General features: G+C 50.5%; 1 protein-coding gene across 1 annotated transcript in view; it reads left to right on the forward strand.

Annotated features, from left to right (window-relative positions):
• Positions 1–20176, forward strand: part of LOC136555832 (ras association domain-containing protein 6-like) — a 44694-nt gene that overhangs the window by 2255 nt on the left and 22263 nt on the right. The gene's annotated exons all lie outside the window — the stretch shown is intronic.

Genomic DNA, 20176 nt, shown 5'->3' on the forward strand with positions numbered 1-20176 from the left:
GGCGAGCGGCAGCTTCCCAAAGGCGAAGATGCAAGCTGCAGCACACAGGCACAGTGTGGGCAGCCTTCAGACTTAGAGAAAACAGTACTTTACCACTCTCCTGCCTTTTCCATTGTTATTATATCGGAAAAGAAAGAGTTTTGGACAACTACCTTTCATTCTTGCCAAACTCTTTGCAGACCTCCGTGCAAGCTTTAGAACAAGATTTTGGATGTTTTCTTTCCTGGCAGAGTTTCTCTTTGCAAGATATGGTGGAAAAGCTTTTTGCTGAGTGTAGAGCGGCAAGACACGCAGAAGACGCAGATACGCAGCTCTCCGAAGCTAAGTGCCGGCCCCTGGCTTCTTTCGGCAGAATCCGCTCTTAGGCGCTCACCGCGACCGACCCAATGCTCTATGTGCGAAGAAGCCGCTTCTTCGCCTCCGGGAGAATCGGCAAGCGGCAGCTTCCCAAAGGCGAAGATGCAAGCCGCACCATGCAGGCACAGTGTGGGCAGCATTCAGACTTAGAGAAAACAGTACTTTACCACTCTCCTGCCTTTTCCATGGTTATTTTATTGGAAAAGAATGAGTTTTGGACAACTACCTTTCATTCTTGCCAAACTCTTTGCAGACCTCCGTGCAAGCTTTAGAACAAGATTTTGGATGTTTTCTTTCCTGGCAGAGTTTCTCTTTGCAAGATATGGTGGAAAAGCTTTTTGCTGAGTGTAGAGCGGCAAGACACGCAGAAGACGCAGATACGCAGCTCTCCGAAGCTAAGTGCCGGTCCCGGGCTTCTTTCGGCACAAACCGCTCTCAGGAGCTCCCTGCGCTCGCCACAATGCTCTGTGTGCGAAGAAGCCGCTTCTTTGCCTCCGGGAGAATCGGCAAGCGGCAGCTTCCCAAAGGCGAAGATGCAAGCCTTACCATGCAGGCACAGTGTGGGCAGCCTTCAGACTTAGAGAAAACAGTACTTTACCACTCTCCTGCCTTTTCCATTGTTATTCTATTGGAAAAGAACGAGTTTTGGACAACTACCTTTCATTCTTGCCAAACTCTTTGCAGACCTCCGTGCAAGCTTTAGAACAAGATTTTGGATGTTTTCTTTCCTGGCAGAGTTTCTCCTTGCAAGATATGGTGGAAAAGCTTTTTGCTGAGTGTAGAGCGGCAAGACACGCAGAAGACGCAGATACGCAGCTCTCCGAAGCTAAGTGCAGGTCCACGGCTTATTTCGGCAGAAGCCGCTCTTAGGTGCAAACCGCGACCGGCCTATTGCTCTGTGGGCGAAGAAGCCGCTTCTTCGCCTCCGGGAGAATCGGCGAGCGGCAGCTTCCCAAAGGCGAAGATGCAAGCCGCACCATGAAGGCACAGTGTGGGCAGCCTTCAGACTTAGAGAAACCAGTACTTTACCACTCTCCTGCCTTTTCCATTGTTATTATATTGGAAAAGAATGCGTTTTGAACAACTACCTTTCATTCTTGCCAAACTCTTTGCAGACCTCCGTGCAAGCTTTAGAACAAGATTTTGGATGTTTTCTTTCCTGGCAGAGTTTCTCCTTGCAAGATATGGTGGAAAAGCTTTTTGCTGAGTGTAGAGCGGCAAGACACGCAGAAGACGCAGATACGCAGCTCTCCGAAGCTAAGTGCAGGTCCACGGCTTATTTCGGCAGAAGCCGCTCTTAGGTGCTCACCGCGACCAGCCCAATGCTCTGTGTGCGAAGAAGCCGCTTCTTCGCCTCCGGGAGAATCGGCGAGCGGCAGCTTCCCAAAGGCGAAGATGCAAGCCGCACCATGCAGGCACAGTGTGGGCAGCCTTCAGACTTAGAGAAACCAGTACTTTACCACTCTCCTGCCTTTTCCATGGTTATTATATTGGAAAAGAATGAGTTTTGGACAACTACCTTTCATTCTTGCCAAACTTTTTGCAGACCTCCGTGCAAGCTTTAGAAGAAGATTTTGGATGTTTTCTTTCCTGGCAGAGTTTCTCTTTGCAAGATATGGTGGAAAAGCTTTTTGCTGAGTGTAGAGCGGCAAGACACGCAGAAGACGCAGATACGCAGCTCTCCGAAGCTAAGTGCCGGTCCCGGGCTTCTTTTGGCACAAACCGCTCTCAGGAGCTCCCTGGGCTCGCCACAATGCTCTGTGTGCGAAGAAGCCGCTTCTTTGCCTCCGGGAGAATCGGCGAGCGGCAGCTTCCCAAAGGCGAAGATGCAAGCTGCACCATGCAGGCACAGTGTGGGCAGCATTCAGACTTAGAGAAAACAGTACTTTACCACTCTCCTGCCTTTTCCATGGTTATTATATTGGAAAAGAACGAGTTTTGGACAACTACCTTTCATTCTTGCCAAACTCTTTGCAGACCTCCGTGCAAGCTTTAGAACAAGATTTTGGATGTTTTCTTTCCTGGCAGAGTTTCTCCTTGCAAGATATGGTGGGAAAGCTTTTTGCTGAGTGTTGAGCGGCAAGACACGCAGAAGACGCAGATACGCAGCTCTCCGAAGCTAAGTGCCGGCCCCGGGCTTCTTTCGGAAGAAGCCGCTCTTAGGTGCTCACCGCGACCAGCCCAATGCTCTATGTGCGAAGAAGCCGCTTCTTTGCCTCCGGGAGAATCGGCAAGCGGCAGCTTCCCAAAGGCGAAGATGCAAGCCGCACCATGCAGGCACAGTGTGGGCAGCCTTCAGACTTAGAGAAAACAGTACTTTACCACTCTCCTGCCTTTTCCATTGTTATTATATTGGAAAAGAACGAGTTTTGGACAACTACCTTTCATTCTTGCCAAACTCTTTGCAGACCTCCGTGCAAGCTTTAGAACAAGATTTTGGATGTTTTCTTTCCTGGCAGAGTTTCTCTTTGCAAGATATGCTGGAAAAGCTTTTTGCAGAGTGTAGAGCGGCAAGACACGCAGAAGACGCAGATACGCAGCTCTCCGAAGCTAAGTGCAGGTCCACGGCTTATTTCGGCACAAACCGCTCTCAGGAGCTCCCTGCGCTCGCCACAATGCTCTGTGTGCGAAGAAGACGCTTCTTTGCCTCCGGGAGAATCGGCGAGCGGCAGCTTCCCAAAGGCGAAGATGCAAGCCTTACCATGCAGGCACAGTGTGGGCAGCATTCAGACTTAGAGAAACCAGTACTTTACCACTCTCCTGCCTTTTCCATGGTTATTATATTGGAAAAGTACGAGTTTTGGACAACTACCTTTCATTCTTGCAAAGCTCTTTGCAGACCTCCGTGCAAGCTTTAGAACAAGATTGTGGATGTTTTCTTTCCTGGCAGAGTTTCTCTTTGCAAGATATGGTGGAAAAGCTTTTTGCTGAGTGTAGAGCGGCAAGACACGCAGAAGACGCAGATACGCAGCTCTCCGAAGCTAAGTGCCGGTCCCGGGCTTCTTTCGGCACAAACCGCTCTCAGGAGCTCCCTGCGCTCGCCACAATGCTCTGTGTGCGAAGAAGCCGCTTCTTCGCCTCCGGGAGAATCTGCGAGCGGCAGCTTCCCAAAGGCGAAGATGCAAGCTGCAGCACACAGGCACAGTGTGGGCAGCATTCAGACTTAGAGAAAACAGTACTTTACCACTCTCCTGCCTTTTCCATTGTTATTCTATTGGAAAAGAACGAGTTTTGGACAACTACCTTTCATTCTTGCCAAACTCTTTGCAGACCTCCGTGCAAGCTTTAGAACAAGATTTTGGATGTTTTCTTTCCTGGCAGAGTTTCTCGTTGTAAGATATGGTGGAAAGGCTTTTGGCTGAGTGTTGAGCGGCAAGACACGCAGAAGACGCAGATACGCAGCTCTCCGAAGCTAAGTGCAGGTCCACGGCTTCTTTCGGCAGAAGCCGCTCTTAGGTGCTCACCGCGACCGGCCCAATGCTCTGTGTGCAAAGAAGCCGCTTCTTCGCCTCCGGGAGAATCGGCAAGCGGCAGCTTCCCAAAGGCGAAGATGCAAGCTGCACCACACAGGCACAGTGTGGGCAGCATTCAGACTTAGAGAAAACAGTACTTTACCACTCTCCTGCCTTTTCCATGGTTATTCGATTGGAAAAGAACGAGTTTTGGACAACTACCTTTCATTCTTGCCAAACTCTTTGCAGACCTCCGTGCAAGCTTTAGAACAAGATTTTGGATGTTTTCTTTCCTGGCAGAGTTTCTCTTTGCAAGATATGGTGGAAAAGCTTTTTGCTGAGTGTTGAGCGGCAAGACACGCAGAAGACGCAGATACGCAGCTCTCCGAAGCTAAGTGCCGGCCCCGGGATTCTTTCGGCAGAAGCCGCTCTTAGGTGCTCACCGCGACCAGCCCAATGCTCTGTGTGCGAAGAAGCCGCTTCTTTGCCTCCGGGAGAATCGGCAAGCGGCAGCTTCCCAAAGGCGAAGATGCAAGCCGCACCATGCAGGCACAGTGTGGGCAGCCTTCAGACTTAGAGAAAACAGTACTTTACCACTCTCCTGCCTTTCCCGTTGTTATTCTATTGGAAAAGAACGAGTTTTGGACAACTACCTTTCATTCTTGCCAAACTCTTTGCAGACCTCCGTGCAAGCTTTAGAACAAGATTTTGGATGTTTTCTTTCCTGGCAGAGTTTCTCTTTGCAAGATATGGTGGAAAGGCTTTTGGCTGAGTGTTGAGCGGCAAGACACGCAGAAGACGCAGATACGCAGCTCTCCGAAGCTAAGTGCCGGTCCACGGCTTCTTTCGGCAGAAGCCGCTCTTAGGTGCTCACCGCGACCGGCCCAATGCTTTGTGTGCAAAGAAGCCGCTTCTTCGCCTCCGGGAGAATCGGCGAGCGGCAGCTTCCCAAAGGCGAAGATGCAAGCTGCAGCACACAGGCACAGTGTGGGCAGCATTCAGACTTAGAGAAAACAGTACTTTACCACTCTCCTGCCTTTTCCATGGTTATTCTATTGGAAAAGAACGAGTTTTGGACAACTACCTTTCATTCTTGCCAAACTCTTTGCAGACCTCCGTGCAAGCTTTAGAACAAGATTTTGGATGTTTTCTTTCCTGGCAGAGTTTCTCTTTGCAAGATATGGTGGAAAAGCTTTTTGCTGAGTGTTGAGCGGCAAGACACGCAGAAGACGCAGATACGCAGCTCTCCGAAGCTAAGTGCAGGTCCACGGCTTATTTCGGCACAAACCGCTCTTAGGTGCAAACCGCGACCGGCCCAATGCTCTGTGTGCGAAGAAGCCGCTTCTTCGCCTCCGGGAGAATCGGCGAGCGGCAGCTTCCCAAAGGCGAAGATGCAAGCCGCACCATGCAGGCACAGTGTGGGCAGCATTCAGACTTAGAGAAAACAGTACTTTACCACTCTCCTGCCTTTTCCATTGTTATTATATTGGAAAAGAATGAGTTTTGGACAACTACCTTTCATTCTTGCCAAACTCTTTGCAGACCTCCGTGCAAGCTTTAGAACAAGATTTTGGATGTTTTCTTTCCTGGCAGAGTTTCTCCTTGCAAGATATGGTGGGAAAGCTTTTTGCTGAGTGTAGAGCGGCAAGACACGCAGAAGACGCAGATACGCAGCTCTCCGAAGCTAAGTGCCGGTCCCGGGCTTCTTTCGGCACAAACCGCTCTCAGGAGCTCCCTGCGCTCGCCCCAATGCTCTGTGTGCGAAGAAGCCGCTTCTTCGCCTCCGGGAGAATCGGCGAGCGGCAGCTTCCCAAAGGCGAAGATGCAAGCCGCACCATGCAGGCACAGTGTGGGCAGCCTTCAGACTTAGAGAAAACAGTACTTTACCACTCTCCTGCCTTTTCCATTGTTATTATATCGGAAAAGAAAGAGTTTTGGACAACTACCTTTCATTCTTGCCAAACTCTTTGCAGACCTCCGTGCAAGCTTTAGAACAAGATTTTGGATGTTTTCTTTCCTGGCAGAGTTTCTCTTTGCAAGATATGGTGGAAAAGCTTTTTGCTGAGTGTAGAGCGGCAAGACACGCAGAAGACGCAGATACGCAGCTCTCCGAAGCTAAGTGCCGGTCCCGGGCTTCTTTTGGCACAAACCGCTCTCAGGAGCTCCCTGCGCTCGCCACAATGCTCTGTGTGCGAAGAAGCCGCTTCTTTGCCTCCGGGAGAATCGGCGAGCGGCAGCTTCCCAAAGGCGAGGATGCAAGCCGCACCATGCAGGCACAGTGTGGGCAGCCTTCAGACTTAGAGAAAACAGTACTTTACCACTCTCCTGCCTTTTCCATGGTTATTATATTGGAAAAGTACGAGTTTTGGACAACTACCTTTCATTCTTGCAAAGCTCTTTGCAGACCTCCGTGCAAGCTTTAGAACAAGATTTTGGATGTTTTCTTTCCTGGCAGAGTTTCTCTTTGCAAGATATGGTGGAAAAGCTTTTTGCTGAGTGTAGAGCGGCAAGACACGCAGAAGACGCAGATACGCAGCTCTCCGAAGCTAAGTGCCGGCCCCTGGCTTCTTTCGGCAGAATCCGCTCTTAGGCACTCACCGCGACCGACCCAATGCTCTATGTGCGAAGAAGCCGCTTCTTCGCCTCCGGGAGAATCGGCAAGCGGCAGCTTCCCAAAGGCGAAGATGCAAGCCGCACCATGCAGGCACAGTGTGGGCAGCATTCAGACTTAGAGAAAACAGTACTTTACCACTCTCCTGCCTTTTCCATGGTTATTTTATTGGAAAAGAATGAGTTTTGGACAACTACCTTTCATTCTTGCCAAACTCTTTGCAGACCTCCGTGCAAGCTTTAGAACAAGATTTTGGATGTTTTCTTTCCTGGCAGAGTTTCTCTTTGCAAGATATGGTGGAAAAGCTTTTTGCTGAGTGTAGAGCGGCAAGACACGCAGAAGACGCAGATACGCAGCTCTCCGAAGCTAAGTGCCGGTCCCGGGCTTCTTTCGGCACAAACCGCTCTCAGGAGCTCCCTGCGCTCGCCACAATGCTCTGTGTGCGAAGAAGCCGCTTCTTTGCCTCCGGGAGAATCGGCAAGCGGCAGCTTCCCAAAGGCGAAGATGCAAGCCTTACCATGCAGGCACAGTGTGGGCAGCCTTCAGACTTAGAGAAAACAGTACTTTACCACTCTCCTGCCTTTTCCATTGTTATTCTATTGGAAAAGAACGAGTTTTGGACAACTACCTTTCATTCTTGCCAAACTCTTTGCAGACCTCCGTGCAAGCTTTAGAACAAGATTTTGGATGTTTTCTTTCCTGGCAGAGTTTCTCTTTGCAAGATATGGTGGAAAAGCTTTTTGCTGAGTGTAGAGCGGCAAGACACGCAGAAGACGCAGATACGCAGCTCTCCGAAGCTAAGTGCAGGTCCACGGCTTCTTTCGGCAGAAGCCGCTCTTAGGTGCAAACCGCGACCGGCCTATTGCTCTGTGGGCGAAGAAGCCGCTTCTTCGCCTCCGGGAGAATCGGCGAGCGGCAGCTTCCCAAAGGCGAAGATGCAAGCCGCACCATGAAGGCACAGTGTGGGCAGCCTTCAGACTTAGAGAAACCAGTACTTTACCACTCTCCTGCCTTTTCCATTGTTATTATATTGGAAAAGAATGCGTTTTGAACAACTACCTTTCATTCTTGCCAAACTCTTTGCAGACCTCCGTGCAAGCTTTAGAACAAGATTTTGGATGTTTTCTTTCCTGGCAGATTTTCTCCTTGCAAGATATGGTGGAAAAGCTTTTTGCTGAGTGTAGAGCGGCAAGACACGCAGAAGACGCAGATACGCAGCTCTCCGAAGCTAAGTGCCGGTCCCGGGCTTCTTTCGGCACTAACCGCTCTCAGGAGCTCCCTGCGCTCGCCACAATGCTCTGTGTGCGAAGAAGCCGCTTCTTTGCCTCCGGGAAAATCGGCGAGCGGCAGCTTCCCAAAGGCGAAGATGCAAGCTGCACCACACAGGCAGAGTGTGGGCAGCATTCAGACTTAGAGAAAACAGTACTTTACCACTCTCCTGCCTTTTCCATGGTTATTATATTGGAAAAGTACGAGTTTTGGACAACTACCTTTCATTCTTGCCAAACTCTTTGCAGACCTCCGTGCAAGCTTTAGAACAAGATTTTGGATGTTTTCTTTCCTGGCAGAGTTTCTCTTTGCAAGATATGGTGGAAAAGCTTTTTGCTGAGTGTAGAGCGGCAAGACACGCAGAAGACGCAGATACGCAGCTCTCCGAAGCTAAGTGCCGGCCCCGGGATTCTTTCGGCAGAAGCCGCTCTTAGGTGCTCACCGCGACCAGCCCAATGCTCTGTGTGCGAAGAAGCCGCTTCTTTGCCTCCGGGAGAATCGGCGAGCGGCAGCTTCCCAAAGGCGAAGATGCAAGCCGCACCATGCAGGCACAGTGTGGGCAGCCTTCAGACTTAGAGAAAACAGTACTTTACCACTCTCCTGCCTTTTCCGTTGTTATTCTATTGGAAAAGAACGAGTTTTGGACAACTACCTTTCATTCTTGCCAAACTCTTTGCAGACCTCCGTGCAAGCTTTAGAACAAGATTTTGGATGTTTTCTTTCCTGGCAGAGTTTCTCTTTGCAAGATATGGTGGAAAAGCTTTTTGCTGAGTGTAGAGCGGCAAGACACGCAGAAGACGCAGATACGCAGCTCTCCGAAGCTAAGTGCAGGTCCACGGCTTATTTCGGCACAAACCGCTCTCAGGAGCTCCCTGAGCTCGCCACAATGCTCTGTGTGCGAAGAAGCCGCTTCTTTGCCTCCGGGAGAATCGGCAAGCGGCAGCTTCCCAAAGGCGAAGATGCAAGCCGCACCATGCAGGCACAGTGTGGGCAGCATTCAGACTTAGAGAAAACAGTACTTTACCACTCTCCTGCCTTTTCCATGGTTATTATATTGGAAAAGAACGAGTTTTGGACAACTACCTTTCATTCTTGCAAAACTCTTTGCAGACCTCCGTGCAAGCTTTAGAAGAAGATTTTGGATGTTTTCTTTCCTGGCAGAGTTTCTCTTTGCAAGATATGGTGGAAAAGCTTTTTGCTGAGTGTAGAGCGGCAAGACACGCAGAAGACGCAGATACGCAGCTCTCCGAAGCTAAGTGCCGGTCCCGGGCTTCTTTCGGCACAAACCGCTCTCAGGAGCTCCCTGCGCTCGCCACAATGCTCTGTGTGCGAAGAAGCCGCTTCTTCGCCTCCGGGAGAATCGGCGAGCGGCAGCTTCCCAAAGGCGAAGATGCAAGCCGCACCATGCAGGCACAGTGTGGGCAGCATTCAGACTTAGAGAAAACAGTACTTTACCACTCTCCTGCCTTTTCCATGGTTATTAGATTGGAAAAGAACGAGTTTTGGACAACTACCTTTCATTCTTGCCAAACTCTTTGCAGACCTCCGTGCAAGCTTTAGAACAAGATTGTGGATGTTTTCTTTCCTGGCAGAGTTTCTCTTTGCAAGATATGGTGGAAAAGCTTTTTGCTGAGTGTAGAGCGGCAAGACACGCAGAAGACGCAGATACGCAGCTCTCCGAAGCTAAGTGCCGGTCCCGGGCTTCTTTTGGCACAAACCGCTCTCAGGAGCTCCCTGCGCTCGCCACAATGCTCTGTGTGCGAAGAAGCCGCTTCTTCGCCTCCGGGAGAATCGGCGAGCGGCAGCTTCCCAAAGGCGAAGATGCAAGCCGCACCATGCAGGCACAGTGTGGGCAGCCTTCAGACTTAGAGAAAACAGTACTTTACCACTCTCCTGCCTTTTCCATGGTTATTAGATTGGAAAAGAACGAGTTTTGGACAACTACCTTTCATTCTTGCCAAACTCTTTGCAGACCTCCGTGCAAGCTTTAGAACAAGATTTTGGATGTTTTCTTTCCTGGCAGAGTTTCTCTTTGCAAGATATGGTGGGAAAGCTTTTTGCTGAGTGTTGAGCGGCAAGACACTCAGAAGACGCAGATACGCAGCTCTCCGAAGCTAAGTGCCGGCCCCTGGCTTCTTTCGGCAGAATCCGCTCTTAGGCGCTCACCGCGACCGACCCAATGCTCTGTGTGCGAAGAAGCCGCTTCTTCGCCTCCGGGAGAATCGGCGAGCGGCAGCTTCCCAAAGGCGAAGATGCAAGCCGCACCATGCAGGCACGGTGTGGGCAGCATTCAGACTTAGAGAAAACAGTATTTTACCACTCTCCTGCCTTTTCCATTGTTATTCTATTGGAAAAGAATGAGTTTTGGACAACTACCTTTCATTCTTGCCAAACTCTTTGCAGACCTCCGTGCAAGCTTTAGAACAAGATTTTGGATGTTTTCTTTCCTGGCAGAGTTTCTCCTTGCAAGATATGGTGGAAAAGCTTTTTGCTGAGTGTAGAGCGGCAAGACACGCAGAAGACGCAGATACGCAGCTCTCCGAAGCTATGTGCCGGTCCCGGGCTTCTTTCGGCACAATCCGCTCTCAGGAGCTCCCTGCGCTCGCCACAATGCTGTGTGCGAAGAAGCCGCTTCTTCGCCTCCGGGAGAATCGGCGAGCGGCAGCTTCCCAAAGGCGAAGATGCAAGCTGCAGCACACAGGCACAGTGTGGGCAGCCTTCAGACTTAGAGAAAACAGTACTTTACCACTCTCCTGCCTTTTCCATGGTTATTCTATTGGAAAAGAATGAGTTTTGGACAACTACCTTTCATTCTTGCCAAACTCTTTGCAGACCTCCGTGCAAGCTTTAGAACAAGATTTTGGATGTTTTCTTTCCTGGCAGAGTTTCTCCTTGCAAGATATGGTGGAAAAGCTTTTTGCTGAGTGTAGAGCAGCAAGACACGCAGAAGACGCAGATACGCAGCTCTCCGAAGCTAAGTGCCGGTCCCGGGCTTCTTTCGGCACAAACCGCTCTCAGGAGCTCCCTGCGCTCGCCACAATGCTCTGTGTGCGAAGAAGCCGCTTCTTCGCCTCCGGGAGAATCGGCGAGCGGCAGCTTCCCAAAGGCGAAGATGCAAGCCGCACCATGCAGGCACAGTGTGGGCAGCATTCAGACTTAGAGAAAACAGTACTTTACCACTCTCCTGCCTTTTCCATGGTTATTAGATTGGAAAAGAACGAGTTTTGGACAACTACCTTTCATTCTTGCCAAACTCTTTGCAGACCTCCGTGCAAGCTTTAGAAGAAGATTTTGGATGTTTTCTTTCCTGGCAGAGTTTCTCTTTGCAAGATATGGTGGAAAAGCTTTTTGCTGAGTGTAGAGCGGCAAGACACTCAGAAGACGCAGATACGCAGCTCTCCGAAGCTAAGTGCCGGCCCCTGGCTTCTTTCGGCAGAATCCGCTCTTAGGCGCTCACCGCGACCGACCCAATGCTCTGTGTGCGAAGAAGCCGCTTCTTCGCCTCCGGGAGAATCGGCGAGCGGCAGCTTCCCAAAGGCGAAGATGCAAGCCGCACCATGCAGGCACGGTGTGGGCAGCATTCAGACTTAGAGAAAACAGTATTTTACCACTCTCCTGCCTTTTCCATTGTTATTCTATTGGAAAAGAATGAGTTTTGGACAACTACCTTTCATTCTTGCCAAACTCTTTGCAGACCTCCGTGCAAGCTTTAGAACAAGATTTTGGATGTTTTCTTTCCTGGCAGAGTTTCTCCTTGCAAGATATGGTGGAAAAGCTTTTTGCTGAGTGTAGAGCGGCAAGACACGCAGAAGACGCAGATACGCAGCTCTCCGAAGCTAAGTGCCGGTCCCGGGCTTCTTTCGGCACAATCCGCTCTCAGGAGCTCCCTGCGCTCGCCACAATGCTGTGTGCGAAGAAGCCGCTTCTTCGCCTCCGGGAGAATCGGCGAGCGGCAGCTTCCCAAAGGCGAAGATGCAAGCTGCAGCACACAGGCACAGTGTGGGCAGCCTTCAGACTTAGAGAAAACAGTACTTTACCACTCTCCTGCCTTTTCCATGGTTATTCTATTGGAAAAGAATGAGTTTTGGACAACTACCTTTCATTCTTGCCAAACTCTTTGCAGACCTCCGTGCAAGCTTTAGAACAAGATTTTGGATGTTTTCTTTCCTGGCAGAGTTTCTCCTTGCAAGATATGGTGGAAAAGCTTTTTGCTGAGTGTAGAGCAGCAAGACACGCAGAAGACGCAGATACGCAGCTCTCCGAAGCTAAGTGCCGGTCCCGGGCTTCTTTCGGCACAAACCGCTCTCAGGAGCTCCCTGCGCTCGCCACAATGCTCTGTGTGCGAAGAAGCCGCTTCTTTGCCTCCGGGAGAATCGGCAAGCGGCAGCTTCCCAAAGGCGAAGATGCAAGCCGCACCATGCAGGCACAGTGTGGGCAGCCTTCAGACTTAGAGAAAACAGTACTTTACCACTCTCCTGCCTTTTCCATGGTTATTCTATTGGAAAAGAACGAGTTTTGGACAACTACCTTTCATTCTTGCCAAACTCTTTGCAGACCTCCGTGCAAGCTTTAGAACAAGATTTTGGATGTTTTCTTTCCTGGCAGAGTTTCTCCTTGCAAGATATGGTGGAAAAGCTTTTTGCTGAGTGTAGAGCGGCAAGACACGCAGAAGACGCAGATACGCAGCTCTCCGAAGCTAAGTGCAGGTCCACGGCTTATTTCGGCAGAATCCGCTCTTAGGTGCAAACCGCGACTGGCCTATTGCTCTGTGGGCGAAGAAGCCGCTTCTTCGCCTCCGGGAGAATCGGCGAGCGGCAGCTTCCCAAAGGCGAAGATGCAAGCCGCACCATGAAGGCACAGTGTGGGCAGCCTTCAGACTTAGAGAAACCAGTGCTTTTCCACTCTCCTGCCTTTTCCATTGTTATTATATTGGAAAAGAATGCGTTTTGAACAACTACCTTTCATTCTTGCCAAACTCTTTGCAGACCTCCGTGCAAGCTTTAGAACAAGATTTTGGATGTTTTCTTTCCTGGCAGATTTTCTCCTTGCAAGATATGGTGGAAAAGCTTTTTGCTGAGTGTAGAGCAGCAAGACACGCAGAAGACGCAGATACGCAGCTCTCCGAAGCTAAGTGCCGGTCCCGGGCTTCTTTCGGCACAAACCGCTCTCAGGAGCTCCCTGCGCTCGCCACAATGCTCTGTGTGCGAAGAAGCCGCTTCTTCGCCTCCGGGAGAATCGGCGAGCGGCAGCTTCCCAAAGGCGAAGATGCAAGCTGCAGCACACAGGCACAGTGTGGGCAGCATTCAGACTTAGAGAAAACAGTACTTTACCACTCTCCTGCCTTTTCCATGGTTATTATATTGGAAAAGTACGAGTTTTGGACAACTACCTTTCATTCTTGCCAAACTCTTTGCAGACCTCCGTGCAAGCTTTAGAACAAGATTTTGGATGTTTTCTTTCCTGGCAGAGTTTCTCTTTGCAAGATATGGTGGAAAAGCTTTTTGCTGAGTGTAGAGCGGCAAGACACGCAGAAGACGCAGATACGCAGCTCTCCGAAGCTAAGTGCCGGCCCCGGGATTCTTTCGGCAGAAGCCGCTCTTAGGTGCTCACCGCGACCAGCCCAATGCTCTGTGTGCGAAGAAGCCGCTTCTTTGCCTCCGGGAGAATCGGCGAGCGGCAGCTTCCCAAAGGCGAAGATGCAAGCCGCATCATGCAGGCACAGTGTGGGCAGCATTCAGACTTAGAGAAAACAGTACTTTACCACTCTCCTGCCTTTTCCATGGTTATTAGATTGGAAAAGAACGAGTTTTGGACAACTACCTTTCATTCTTGCCAAACTCTTTGCAGACCTCCGTGCAAGCTTTAGAACAAGATTGTGGATGTTTTCTTTCCTGGCAGAGTTTCTCTTTGCAAGATATGGTGGAAAAGCTTTTTGCTGAGTGTAGAGCGGCAAGACACGCAGAAGACGCAGATACGCAGCTCTCCGAAGCTAAGTGCCGGCCCCTGGCTTCTTTCGGCAGAATCCGCTCTTAGGCGCTCACCGCGACCGACCCAATGCTCTGTGTGCGAAGAAGCCGCTTCTTCGCCTCCGGGAGAATCGGCGAGCGGCAGCTTCCCAAAGGCGAAGATGCAAGCCGCACCATGCAGGCACGGTGTGGGCAGCATTCAGACTTAGAGAAAACAGTATTTTACCACTCTCCTGCCTTTTCCATTGTTATTCTATTGGAAAAGAATGAGTTTTGGACAACTACCTTTCATTCTTGCCAAACTCTTTGCAGACCTCCGTGCAAGCTTTAGAACAAGATTTTGGATGTTTTCTTTCCTGGCAGAGTTTCTCCTTGCAAGATATGGTGGAAAAGCTTTTTGCTGAGTGTAGAGCGGCAAGACACGCAGAAGACGCAGATACGCAGCTCTCCGAAGCTAAGTGCAGGTCCACGGCTTATTTCGGCAGAATCCCCTCTTAGGTGCAAACCGCGACCGGCCCAATGCTCTGTGTGCGAAGAAGCCGCTTCTTCGCCTCCGGGAGAATCGGCGAGCGGCAGCTTCCCAAAGGCGAAGATGCAAGCTGCAGCACACAGGCACAGTGTGGGCAGCCTTCAGACTTAGAGAAAACAGTACTTTACCACTCTCCTGCCTTTTCCATGGTTATTCTATTGGAAAAGAATGATTTTTGGACAACTACCTTTCATTCTTGCCAAACTCTTTGCAGACCTCCGTGCAAGCTTTAGAACAAGATTTTGGATGTTTTCTTTCCTGGCAGAGTTTCTCCTTGCAAGATATGGTGGAAAAGCTTTTTGCTGAGTGTAGAGCAGCAAGACACGCAGAAGACGCAGATACGCAGCTCTCCGAAGCTAAGTGCCGGTCCCGGGCTTCTTTCGGCACAAACCGCTCTCAGGAGCTCCCTGCGCTCGCCACAATGCTCTGTGTGCGAAGAAGCCGCTTCTTCGCCTCCGGGAGAATCGGCGAGCGGCAGCTTCCCAAAGGCGAAGATGCAAGCCTTACCACGCAGGCACAGTGTGGGCAGCCTTCAGACTTAGAGAAAACAGTACTTTACCACTCTCCTGCCTTTTCCATGGTTATTCTATTGGAAAAGAACGAGTTTTGGACAACTATCTTTCATTCTTGCAAAACTCTTTGCAGACCTCCGTGCAAGCTTTAGAACAAGATTTTGGATGTTTTCTTTCCTGGCAGAGTTTCTCTTTGCAAGATATGGTGGAAAAGCTTTTTGCTGAGTGTAGAGTGGCAAGACACGCAGAAGACGCAGATACGCAGCTCTCCGAAGCTAAGTGCCGGTCCCGGGCTTCTTTCGGCACAAACCGCTCTCAGGAGCTCCCTGCGCTCACCACAATGCTCTGTGTGCGAAGAAGCCGCTTCTTCGCCTCCGGGAGAATCTGCGAGCGGCAGCTTCCCAAAGGCGAAGATGCAAGCTGCAGCACACAGGCACAGTGTGGGCAGCATTCAGACTTAGAGAAAACAGTACTTTACCACTCTCCTGCCTTTTCCGTTGTTATTCTATTGGAAAAGAACGAGTTTTGGACAACTACCTTTCATTCTTGCCAAACTCTTTGCAGACCTCCGTGCAAGCTTTAGAACAAGATTTTGGATGTTTTCTTTCCTGGCAGAGTTTCTCTTTGCAAGATATGGTGGAAAAGCTTTTTGCTGAGTGTAGAGCGGCAAGACACGCAGAAGACGCAGATACGCAGCTCTCCGAAGCTAAGTGCAGGTCCACGGCTTATTTCGGCACAAACCGCTCTCAGGAGCTCCCTGAGCTCGCCACAATGCTCTGTGTGCGAAGAAGCCGCTTCTTTGCCTCCGGGAGAATCGGCGAGCGGCAGCTTCCCAAAGGCGAAGATGCAAGCTGCAGCACACAGGCACAGTGTGGGCAGCATTCAGACTTAGAGAAAACAGTACTTTACCACTCTCCTGCCTTTTCCATGGTTATTCTATTGGAAAAGAACGAGTTTTGGACAACTACCTTTCATTCTTGCAAAACTCTTTGCAGACCTCCGTGCAAGCTTTAGAACAAGATTTTGGATGTTTTCTTTCCTGGCAGAGTTTCTCTTTGCAAGATATGGTGGAAAAGCTTTTTGCTGAGTGTAGAGCGGCAAGACACGCAGAAGACGCAGATACGCAGCTCTCCGAAGCTAAGTGCCGGTCCCGGGCTTCTTTCGGCACAAACCGCTCTCAGGAGCTCCCTGCGCTCGCCACAATGCTCTGTGTGCGAAGAAGCCGCTTCTTCGCCTCCGGGAGAATCGGCGAGCGGCAGCTTCCCAAAGGCGAAGATGCAAGCCGCACCATGCAGGCACAGTGTGGGCAGCATTCAGACTTAGAGAAAACAGTACTTTACCACTCTCCTGCCTTTTCCATGGTTATTAGATTGGAAAAGAACGAGTTTTGGACAACTACCTTTCATTCTTGCCAAACTCTTTGCAGACCTCCGTGCAAGCTTTAGAACAAGATTTTGGATGTTTTCTTTCCTGGCAGAGTTTCTCTTTGCAAGATATGGTGGAAAAGCTTTTTGCTGAGTGTAGAGCGGCAAGACACGCAGAAGACGCAGATACGCAGCTCTCCGAAGCTAAGTGCCGGTCCCGGGCTTCTTTTGGCACAAACCGCTCTCAGGAGCTCCCTGCGCTCGCCACAATGCTCTGTGTGCGAAGAAGCCGCTTCTTCGCCTCCGGGAGAATCGGCGAGCGGCAGCTTCCCAAAGGCGAAGATGCAAGCCGCACCATGCAGGCACAGTGTGGGCAGCCTTCAGACTTAGAGAAAACAGTACTTTACCACTCTCCTGCCTTTTCCATGGTTATTCTATTGGAAAAGAACGAGTTTTGGACAACTACCTTTCATTCTTGCCAAACTCTTTGCAGACCTCCGTGCAAGCTTTAGAACAAGATTTTGGATGTTTTCTTTCCTGGCAGAGTTTCTCTTTGCAAGATATGGTGGGAAAGCTTTTTGCTGAGTGTTGAGCGGCAAGACACTCAGAAGACGCAGATACGCAGCTCTCCGAAGCTAAGTGCCGGCCCCTGGCTTCTTTCGGCAGAATCCGCTCTTAGGCGCTCACCGCGACCGACCCAATGCTCTGTGTGCGAAGAAGCCGCTTCTTCGCCTCCGGGAGAATCGGCGAGCGGCAGCTTCCCAAAGGCGAAGATGCAAGCCGCACCATGCAGGCACGGTGTGGGCAGCATTCAGACTTAGAGAAAACAGTATTTTACCACTCTCCTGCCTTTTCCATTGTTATTCTATTGGAAAAGAATGAGTTTTGGACAACTACCTTTCATTCTTGCCAAACTCTTTGCAGACCTCCGTGCAAGCTTTAGAACAAGATTTTGGATGTTTTCTTTCCTGGCAGAGTTTCTCCTTGCAAGATATGGTGGAAAAGCTTTTTGCTGAGTGTAGAGCGGCAAGACACGCAGAAGACGCAGATACGCAGCTCTCCGCAGCTAAGTGCCGGTCCCGGGCTTCTTTCGGCACAATCCGCTCTCAGGAGCTCCCTGCGCTCGCCACAATGCTGTGTGCGAAGAAGCCGCTTCTTCGCCTCCGGGAGAATCGGCGAGCGGCAGCTTCCCAAAGGCGAAGATGCAAGCTGCAGCACACAGGCACAGTGTGGGCAGCCTTCAGACTTAGAGAAAACAGTACTTTACCACTCTCCTGCCTTTTCCATGGTTATTCTATTGGAAAAGAATGAGTTTTGGACAACTACCTTTCATTCTTGCCAAACTCTTTGCAGACCTCCGTGCAAGCTTTAGAACAAGATTTTGGATGTTTTCTTTCCTGGCAGAGTTTCTCCTTGCAAGATATGGTGGAAAAGCTTTTTGCTGAGTGTAGAGCAACAAGACACGCAGAAGACGCAGATACGCAGCTCTCCGAAGCTAAGTGCCGGTCCCGGGCTTCTTTCGGCACAAACCGCTCTCAGGAGCTCCCTGCACTCGCCACAATGCTCTGTGTGCGAAGAAGCCGCTTCTTCGCCTCCGGGAGAATCGGCGAGCGGCAGCTTCCCAAAGGCGAAGATGCAAGCCTTACCACGCAGGCACAGTGTGGGCAGCATTCAGACTTAGAGAAAACAGTACTTTACCACTCTCCTGCCTTTTCCATGGTTATTCTATTGGAAAAGAACGAGTTTTGGACAACTACCTTTCATTCTTGCCAAACTCTTTGCAGACTTCCGTGCAAGCTTTAGAACAAGATTTTGGATGTTTTCTTTCCTGGCAGAGTTTCTCTTTGCAAGATATGGTGGAAAAGCTTTTTGCTGAGTGTAGAGTGGCAAGACACGCAGAAGACGCAGATACGCAGCTCTCCGAAGCTAAGTGCCGGTCCCGGGCTTCTTTCGGCACAAACCGCTCTCAGGAGCTCCCTGCGCTCGCCACAATGCTCTGTGTGCGAAGAAGCCGCTTCTTCGCCTCCGGGAGAATCGGCGAGCGGCAGCTTCCCAAAGGCGAAGATGCAAGCTGCAGCACACAGGCACAGTGTGGGCAGCCTTCAGACTTAGAGAAAACAGTACTTTACCACTCTCCTGCCTTTTCCATGGTTATTCTATTGGAAAAGAACGAGTTTTGGACAACTACCTTTCATTCTTGCAAAACTCTTTGCAGACCTCCGTGCAAGCTTTAGAACAAGATTTTGGATGTTTTCTTTCCTGGCAGAGTTTCTCTTTGCAAGATATGGTGGAAAAGCTTTTTGCTGAGTGTAGAGTGGCAAGACACGCAGAAGACGCAGATACGCAGCTCTCCGAAGCTAAGTGCCGGTCCCGGGCTTCCTTCGGCACAAACCGCTCTCAGGAGCTCCCTGCGCTCGCCACAATGCTCTGTGTGCGAAGAAGCCGCTTCTTCGCCTCCGGGAGAATCTGCGAGCGGCAGCTTCCCAAAGGCGAAGATGCAAGCTGCAGCACACAGGCACAGTGTGGGCAGCATTCAGACTTAGAGAAAACAGTACTTTACCACTCTCCTGCCTTTTCCATGGTTATTCTATTGGAAAAGAACGAGTTTTGGACAACTACCTTTCATTCTTGCCAAACTCTTTGCAGACCTCCGTGCAAGCTTTAGAACAAGATTTTGGATGTTTTCTTTCCTGGCAGAGTTTCTCCTTGCAAGATATGCTGGAAAAGCTTTTTGCTGAGTGTAGAGCGGCAAGACACGCAGAAGACGCAGATACGCAGCTCTCCGAAGCTAAGTGCCGGCCCCGGGATTCTTTCGGCAGAAGCCGCTCTTAGGTGCTCACCGCGACCAGCCCAATGCTCTGTGTGCGAAGAAGCCGCTTCTTTGCCTCCGGGAGAATCGGCGAGCGGCAGCTTCCCAAAGGCGAAGATGCAAGCCGCACCATGCAGGCACAGTGTGGGCAGCATTCAGACTTAGAGAAAACAGTACTTTACCACTCTCCTGCCTTTTCCATGGTTATTCTATTGGAAAAGAACGAGTTTTGGACAACTACCTTTCATTCTTGCCAAACTCTTTGCAGACCTCCGTGCAAGCTTTAGAACAAGATTTTGGATGTTTTCTTTCCTGGCAGAGTTTCTCTTTGCAAGATATGGTGGAAAAGCTTTTTGCTGAGTGTAGAGCGGCAAGACACGCAGAAGACGCAGATACGCAGCTCTCCGAAGCTAAGTGCCGGTCCCGGGCTTCTTTCGGCACAAACCGCTCTCAGGAGCTCCCTGCGCTCGCCACAATGCTCTGTGTGCGAAGAAGCCGCTTCTTCGCCTCCGGGAGAATCGGCGAGCGGCAGCTTCCCAAAGGCGAAGATGCAAGCCGCACCATGCAGGCACAGTGTGGGCAGCATTCAGACTTAGAGAAAACAGTACTTTACCACTCTCCTGCCTTTTCCATGGTTATTAGATTGGAAAAGAACGAGTTTTGGACAACTACCTTTCATTCTTGCCAAACTCTTTGCAGACCTCCGTGCAAGCTTTAGAACAAGATTTTGGATGTTTTCTTTCCTGGCAGAGTTTCTCTTTGCAAGATATGGTGGAAAAGCTTTTTGCTGAGTGTAGAGCGGCAAGACACGCAGAAGACGCAGATACGCAGCTCTCCGAAGCTAAGTGCCGGTCCCGGGCTTCTTTCGGCACAAACCGCTCTCAGGAGCTCCCTGCGCTCGCCACAATGCTCTGTGTGCGATGAAACCGCTTCTTCGCCTCCGGGAGAATCGGCGAGCGGCAGCTTCCCAAAGGCGAAGATGCAAGCCGCACCATGCAGGCACAGTGTGGGCAGCCTTCAGACTTAGAGAAAACAGTACTTTACCACTCTCCTGCCTTTTCCATGGTTATTATATTGGAAAAGAACGAGTTTTGGACAACTACCTTTCATTCTTGCCAAACTCTTTGCAGACCTCCGTGCAAGCTTTAGAACAAGATTTTGGATGTTTTCTTTCCTGGCAGAGTTTCTCTTTGCAAGATATGGTGGGAAAGCTTTTTGCTGAGTTTTGAGCGGCAAGACACTCAGAAGACGCAGATACGCAGCTCTCCGAAGCTAAGTGCCGGCCCCTGGCTTCTTTCGGCAGAATC

The sequence above is a fragment of the Molothrus aeneus genome, chromosome 4 (assembly GCF_037042795.1).
Source record: "Molothrus aeneus isolate 106 chromosome 4, BPBGC_Maene_1.0, whole genome shotgun sequence".
Classification (NCBI taxonomy): domain Eukaryota; kingdom Metazoa; phylum Chordata; class Aves; order Passeriformes; family Icteridae; genus Molothrus; species Molothrus aeneus.